Here is an 8,279-nt window from a genome sequence, read left to right as displayed (position 1 = left end):
CGTTTATTTATTTTTTAATAGTAAATGCGCATAGCCAGTCTATTGAGTGTATGTTTGCAAAATAAGAAATATCCATAAAAAAGCATGGCATATTTAGATATTGGGCCAAAAAATGTTCTTATTATTTTCATAGCCAGGAATCTTAATAATTTGATTCATTCATAATAGCTATCCGCTTTAAAGCAATAGGGGAGGGGGCTATATTTGGCGCTCGCCTTGTAATGAATCCTTCCAAAAATCAGCTGTAATTTTAAATTATAATAGCAACTGCAAAAAATACAACTCAATTTTTTTATTATTGAAGTTGGGCTATTATTTTTATGCTTATTTTTGCTATAATATACGGATATATGTTTAGAAAACGTGGTTAAGACACTTTTTGGTGCCATAAAAAAAAATTTTGTCCCATCCCTTATTTTGCTTCGGAAGACTACTTTCAGAGATCATATTTCTAATTGTTTTAATCTGCTCTTTTTTAAAAAAAAAAAAAAAAAAAGAAAAGAAAAGAAAACTTTTTATATGTAATAGTTAACCAAACATATTTGATTAAAGAATATTATTTGATATAATAATGTTAATATAATATTATATTAATATTATTTGATTGACCAAATATATTATTACCTGAAATTAAATATATTTGATTATATTTATTTTCACTTTTTATTCCAAAAACTCTAAATATTCGACTGAAATTAAACATTTTGTCGATGTTTTTGGTTGATTAATAAGCAATTTGTAAAACTAAGTTTCTATTCAATACATTTGATGATTTTATGGATAAATTCGGAAAGTCAGATGGATTATTTAATTTTTTTTTCCGGATCAATTTTTACAATATAAAAAAAACATTTTAAAATTCATTCTTCTTTGCAATTTCAAATTTGCGCCTGCCAATTTCAATTTCATTTTAAGCGTTATTTTTGTTATTATTATTATTTTCCCTTTCCCCTACCTGAGGAGTTGTTTAACCTTTCATGGTCAATCCAAGGCTGAAAGTGTGGCGATTGGGTGTGGTCTTTATAATTAAAAGGGTGATCTTAGCCATGGATGATCTTCCACTGAAGATTCCTGTCCTTGAAATTCATCATTTTTCTGGTTATGTCAGCTGAAAAACTATTCCAGGGTATATTTGTAGGATTTCCTCATGACGTCCATAAGGCGTGGAAGGCCAATAACCAATCAAAATGCTTTTAACAAAGCTGCCGGCATCTCGAATGATTTTTTATGAAGAAAAAAAAGGAATTTGTATTGAAGATTCTGATAAATTATTCCGAAGTTTAGAGTATAAATACCGAAATCGCTTTGATTAGTTTACTTGCTTATCTTGTGAGAAAAGCAAAGCTATCTACAAACATGAAGGCTGTTGTAAGTATTATTTTGAATTCTTTAACCCAGAGTTTTCAATTTTGCTTGTAAATTCCTTTAAATAAAAATAAGCTGTTCCTTAAGAGTTCTTAATTCGTCTTATTGTTTATTTCTCAATCTATCAAAAAAAAAATTCCAAAACCTCCGGTTGAGTTGTTTTAATTTAACTTCTCGAAAGGGCTTAATTTCAAATGATACTTCTTCATAGTTCAAAGTAATTAAAGCTTCTGATAATTTTTTAAAGTTTTTCTCAACGTACATCTCCACATTTTAAAGAATCATTCCTCTTTTTTATGTTTATTCTAAATTTTAAAAAATCTAACACATTACACTATTTGCTATTGGTAGGTATTTGCTAAATATCTAAATAATTTAATTGGCAACTCATCCAAATTAAGCTGAAATGGCTATTTGCCATTTTGTTGGTATCAGTTACTTCATGAAGATATACTTTGGAAGATAAGATTTATATTTATGACTAATTAAAAATCACTGGTTTAGATTTTTTAAAAATGCTAAGTCCAAATTTTCCTTGTTGAGTTGTAACATATGTTCTGTTTATTTATTTATTTTGGATATAAAGATATTCCAAAAAAATCCATTATTTAAAGGAGGAGTATTTTTCTTAAAACCTTCTTCTTAATCAAAAATCCGTAAGATTGCAAAATTAAGCTAATTTATCTTTCCACAAAAGCAGAGTTTTGGAGCTTAGTATAGATCTTATCCAAGGTAGAACTATTTTCTAAACCTATGTAAATCATCTTTCTTAATCAAAAACCCGTAAGGTTACAAAATGAAGCTGATTTAATTCTCCACAAAAGCAGAATTTTGGAGCTTAATGTAGATCTTATCCAAGACAGAACTATTCTACAAACCGATGTAAATCATTAATTTCATGTGTAACCCAGTTTGCATAATCTTAAGGTATAACCAGATGATTGACAAAAATGATTATTAAAGTCTCTTAAAACAATTTTATTCTTTCAGATTGCTATTTTCCTTTTCGCCATGATCATCGGGGCCATGTCCCAAGCCTACAACTATGGCTACACCTCCTACACACCCGGAGCACGAGTATCCCACTATGCTTCCTCTGGAGTTCCCGGATACGTAGCCCCAGCATACGCGTATAACTACGCATATGGAGCCTATCCTTACAGAGTATTGTAAAGTGCTGGAAAAGTAAGTTAATACTCCAATAATTTGTTTTCATTGTCAATTAATTATACAATCAGAAGCCAACAAATATTTTATAGAATTAAGGTTCGTTATTATAAAATAAAACAAAACGTGTAATTTTCTACCTAAAACAGCATTTCCCAACAAACAAATAATAAAGGGATAGTAAATTTTGCAAAATGCATGTTTAGAACTTTTGTATTAATTTCTTTCATTAAAGAGGTTTATACTAAATTATTAATTTTGAAGACGCTTCCCTTTTTTTAATTGTGTTTTTATTAAGATAAAAGATGCTTATTTATTTGGAAAATTAATCTAAAATAAATCATGAAATCTTAAAATGTTATTTCAATACATTTTTTCCATCTTCAATTTTTACAGCTTTATTCGGAATTAAATCCCATACAACGAATTGGCTATACCAATCATACGTTAAGTGACAACCCTGTTAATTAAAGTTAAAGAACTAGGTTTGATAAATATTTTTTTTTTTTTACAAATATTCTAATACCGATGCGAAAAGTTTCTGAGCCAAAATTCCTTAAAATTAGAGTAAAATCGGACAAAAGTAAACTTAAGAAAACTAGAAAACTCCTTTCTTTAGTTTTAATATAAAATGAAAATGGTTTTTACGCAATCATATGCTCTAAAGTTTGTAATAGAAAAAATAAGATTTTAGTTAATTTTTCATTAAAATTACAACTAAAATTTTGAAAAATCTTTTTTAGAAAGCTTTTACTACACAAGAAGTAATTATTTGTCAATTTGATAGAACTGGGCCCAATAATCAGCTCTGTAAAGAATTTGCACAATTTCATATAGCATGTCAGCCTATAAGTATTATAATGTTAAAAATAAATTAATAAAACCTTTATTCAGTCGGCTTATAATTTAAATTTAATAATGATGCAAATAAATGCATAAATAAAAATATTCTATAACAAGTGAAATTTTTAGACGACATTTGCATGTTTTTGTTATTATTTTCCAAAAGTAGGCAGACGATTTATATTGCATCAATAAAATTTAATGTCTCTCCGCTGGCATTCGTAGATTTTTTTTCTTCATCAAAACATTATAAAATGTGAATGAAGCTTTAAAATTGAGTTTTTAAAATGCAATCAAGACAAAAATTATTTAAATTAGTAAAGTTAAGGTCAATTATGGTTTTCAATATTCACAAATTATAATTATTTTAGGATTTTTATTACTTATTTTGTATTTTTATATAACGTAGACTTCGACGAGTTGTATACTTTAACAAACAAAATTTGAATTTCTATCAAAATACTTAAATTCGAACTCGAAAGAAAATTTTGCTAAATAAAAAAAGACAACTTCAAATTACTTACATTTTACTTTCGCTTGTACGAAGTATAGAAAAAGTATTGCAGTCATCAAAAAATTCGAAATCAAGATTTTAACAAATCGCCACTTTTCAGACTTTCTTAAATTCAAAAAACATATCTCTAGCATTATATCTGTCTTTAAACCCGATAATTCAAAAACACTTTGAGCTATATGGATGAAATTTAGCATATGGACTTCAAATGAAATTCTTCAAAAATCATTTTAGATAAATATTTTATTCCACTTCATTATTTGATATAGCTTCTTAACAACTTTATTACTTAATGGTCAATGAGTTAATTCCTTTTCACTTTCATATTTTATTGTTTTATCTACTAATTCTTTGTTTATTCCTTTCGATTAGGTGCGTGGCTGGAATTGGAACAGACGATTGTCGACGATATTGGAATCCTGAGCAAGATATAAATTTTTAAAAAATTCTTTTGACTGAACAAAACTTCTTCTTTGTGCACTGTCAAAATGATCATTTTCTTAAATTCTCTTTCAATAAAATCTTTCTTCTATTTGTATTTTGTGTCCTGTTTCATTTTGGTAGCTTTCTTATTGCACTTATTAATATCAAGCTCAAATAATTCATATTTATCTCTTGGTTAAATATAATTTCCATGAAATAAATTATGAAAAATAGTTTTCATAATGCCTAGATATAATCAAAGTTTCAAGGAATTGTTGATTTTGAAGGTTCAATTCATCAATCAACAAACAATTTAAATTTGAAAACGATTTTTTTAGAATCAATCTACTTATAATGAACTAGCTTATACGTACATTTCAAGTACATTGTTTTTAATGTAGAAAACTTGTTTTATAAATTATTAAAATATACAAAACTTTTTTAAGAATATGTATTGAAATAAAATAGAATTTTTAAAAATGATGGTAAGAATAATACTAAATTTTGTTCAAAGTTTACAGTAGAAGAATACAAACTACAAGTTTTAATATTTCCAAACTATTTGTGTTAAATTTTCAAAAAAAATTAATAAAAGTTGGAAAATTCCACAAAAATTAAGTTCCTATCGTTGAAAAGTTAACATTTTTAATTTTATGATAATGAAATATATTTTTGAATTAATTTCCTCCGAAAGTTCCGAGGAATAAAGGCAAAATATTGGTTAATTTCTCACAGCCTAAAGAAGGAGCTATCAACATACATACATTTTATTTGATCCCAAAGATTTTACATTTCTTACCTTCGTTTTCGATTATATAATTATGCTTACTTTTAAACTGATGATAAATCAATATTTTGAAATAAAGGAAAACTTGGCGGAACTATACGTATTAAAATAAAACGGAAAATAAAAAAGTATTGGTAGAATAACTCAAGGTTAGCATTAATTTTAATGCGCCTAAATTTTTTTTAATTAATAACAATTGTAAGAAATGTGCAAAACTGAAATCAATATCAATGAATTGGTTAAATTTTTAGTTTTAATATAGTACTAAAATATTTCTTGTAAGAATATTTGTTTCGAAAATTTTTGTTCTTCTAAGAATATCTGTTTCGATACTGAAAAAAAAGGTAAAATTTCGGATAATTTCTAATTAATTCAGTATTTAATTAACATCTGAACTTCGAAAAGTTGACCGTATTCTTTCTATTATCTTAAAAAATAAATTTGGAAAGTTTGATTGAAATTGATTCAGGTCGTTTAGGAGGAGATGTGGCACATACATACATATATGTAATGATATTTTAAACTCTTAATTTAGACCATAGTAATATATTCTCTTATTTCGTGATCCAATTCCACTTTCGATTTAATTAATTCCTCTGTAAAAAATAATGCGCCATCAGAACTACGTTTCAAATGAAAGTGATACTTTGGTACCCTTGAAAAGGTGTCAAAGGTCACCATGTGTATTGAATTGGCGCAAGACCAGAAATCCTATTTTATATAAGACTAATGATCATTTATTCGTCCCTTTTTTTGCCTTTCCTTCTTACTTCTGCTTTTGTGCGAGATGGATATTAGAGAGAGGATAAAACGAAATTAAAAATACAAAGTCTCGTCTGTGTCTTCGAACCTGCACTCTACTTAAACCAAAATATGTTACATATTATTTAGCCGACAAGTTTCGAAATTCATTACATATATACATACAAATATAGTCACTGACATTTACTTAAGATAATCTAATTTAAGATAATCGAAATGAAATGAAATAATAATAAATAATAAAATTGAAATGTTTTAAGTTGTTCTTCATAAAATTCAGTAAGATTTAAGGTCGGTTTCTTGAAAAGTACGGAAAAATCGAGCCAACTATCCAAAAGTCCGCCATCTTGAATAGCTCCAAAATATGATAAATGTCTTTTAGAACTGGAATGAAAATTGTCAAAAATATCACATTTAATGAGAAATTGCCAAAAAATTTAAACTTTGATCAGCGGACGTTATTTTAAAATCAGAAACAAAACTCTATTCATTTCTAACCTTCTTAATTTTGAAAAAAAAAAATTAAAATTTCCGGATTATAAAAGTAATATTATTGCACTCTACGAGCAGGAAAAACTTTCAAAGAGTAAAATACCTTCAATACAGTAATGTTACCAAATAATAATAAAATAAATAAATAACAGCAAAAGCAAATAATAATTTAATGTAATTTAAGATAAAACTAGGTAAAAATTATCTTTTTCTAAAAAAAGCAGCTTTCTAATTTTAAAATAATTTCAGATATCCTTATTGTATGTATGAACACCAACTTTATTAATTCGAAATTATCTATAATTTGTGGAAAACTTCATTCTGCAGATCTTTCAGTCGTTGTACTAAGTAATACAAATTTTTAGCAAAGAGCGAAAAAGGTAGTGTTACCAGGCATTTCAAAATATCTATCTTAAAATGTCCAGGTTATTTCAGAATAGTTTTTCAGATTTCAAGTTTCATTCTTTGAAGCAGTAACTATTATTAATCTGATTAAACATATTATCTGCTACAGATTGTATAGTATACAATTTTACTTAATAAAATGCTGCAGGAAAAAAAATTTCCATCGTATAATATGATGAATGACTAATCAATAACATTTCAACTTGCGAATAAGCAAGGCAATAAACATCTTTCATAAAGAAAAAAAATCTTTATAAAAACTGTTATTAAACGCGAGTGAAGTTTTTTTTTTTTTGAACATATTATAAAAATTAAATTATTTAATTTCCTAAGAAAAAAATTGCATTCCAGGAAAATAACAACTATGATGCCATAGCTCTACGTCAACTTTTTAAAAAAGCATCTGCAGTCAAAGTAGCATACGTAATAATAATGCAATACTGGTAAAAGCAGGTAAAAAAGAATATGCGCGATTAAAAGATGATGATGAAAATTGCCATTTATGCTTTATTCATTGTCTACGCGATTCCGAGCTTCAAAACCCCCTAACCAAAACAACATCATGTTCTCACATGATAAAAAAAAATTAGAATTACGAGTATTTCACTGAATATATAAATACAAGGGTAATAAGTATCAAACAGTATAGACTAAAATCGCTTACCGCAGTCATCTTGGTCAAAAAGTTGTTTACTATAAAAATCAAGTAAAAATTCTGCATTTTTCTTATTGCATATCTGTTCTCAAATTTCATTATATCGCAACGTGGTTCGACAAAAAAGCTCGTTAGAAAAATAATTAATTGATTATTAGTTCAAACTAACATGCTTTAAAAATGAACATGTAATTACCAATAAGAATATAGACGAAGACACTTAAAAAATGTTGACAAATACTTAAGGTTATTTTGTAACAAAAACTTTGTAAGATACCATCACGATTTTGTTCGATATTCTGAATGCCATATTAAAATCGTGAAGATATGATAACAATAGCTAAGAAGACTTTGTGTTAATTAAATATAGTTAAATATTAACAATGTATAATAACAATATTAACAATGTTTATTTTCTTTCATACACCCTCAAGAATAACAAACAAATAAAAAATAATTGTGAGTTTTTCATTTATTTTATTTTACTTATTCGGATTTAAAGAAGAAATTCGTAAAATTGCAATGGAAATCTATAAAAAATTGTTTATTAATTCATAAACAGTTTCAGATATCAAATAAGATTCCTCTGTAAAACATACTCATGAAGGGATCAATCAAGAACTAAAGGATTTTTATGATTTTTTGTGCGAAATCACATATTTACATGTATAAAATAATTAATAAAACAAAATAATCAATTCCTAGGTTTAATCACTAGTCTTATTTCGCCAATTTCTATTTCACATGAAAGTTATGATTCCTAGATTTGTTATTACTGGTCACTTGTCCTTCACCAACTCCCTTTCTCAAGAAAATTTCAAACACATAACTTCACCGTACAAAACAAACCACAATAGAATCCACCA

At 26.6% G+C, this 8,279-nt stretch overlaps 1 long non-coding RNA gene across 1 annotated transcript; it reads left to right on the top strand.

The window, feature by feature from the left end:
- The first annotated feature begins 1,230 nt into the window (after positions 1-1,230).
- On the top strand, positions 1,231-4,427 carry LOC129988709 (uncharacterized). The gene is made up of 3 exons (XR_008785673.1): positions 1,231-1,368; positions 2,356-2,550; positions 4,262-4,427. It is a non-coding gene; the product is annotated as an uncharacterized LOC129988709 (long non-coding RNA).
- The last annotated feature ends 3,852 nt before the right edge of the window (positions 4,428-8,279 follow it).

Source organism: Argiope bruennichi, chromosome 10, assembly GCF_947563725.1.
Source record: "Argiope bruennichi chromosome 10, qqArgBrue1.1, whole genome shotgun sequence".
Classification (NCBI taxonomy): Eukaryota; Metazoa; Arthropoda; class Arachnida; order Araneae; family Araneidae; genus Argiope; species Argiope bruennichi.
This window is presented reverse-complemented; position numbering and strand designations above follow the sequence as displayed.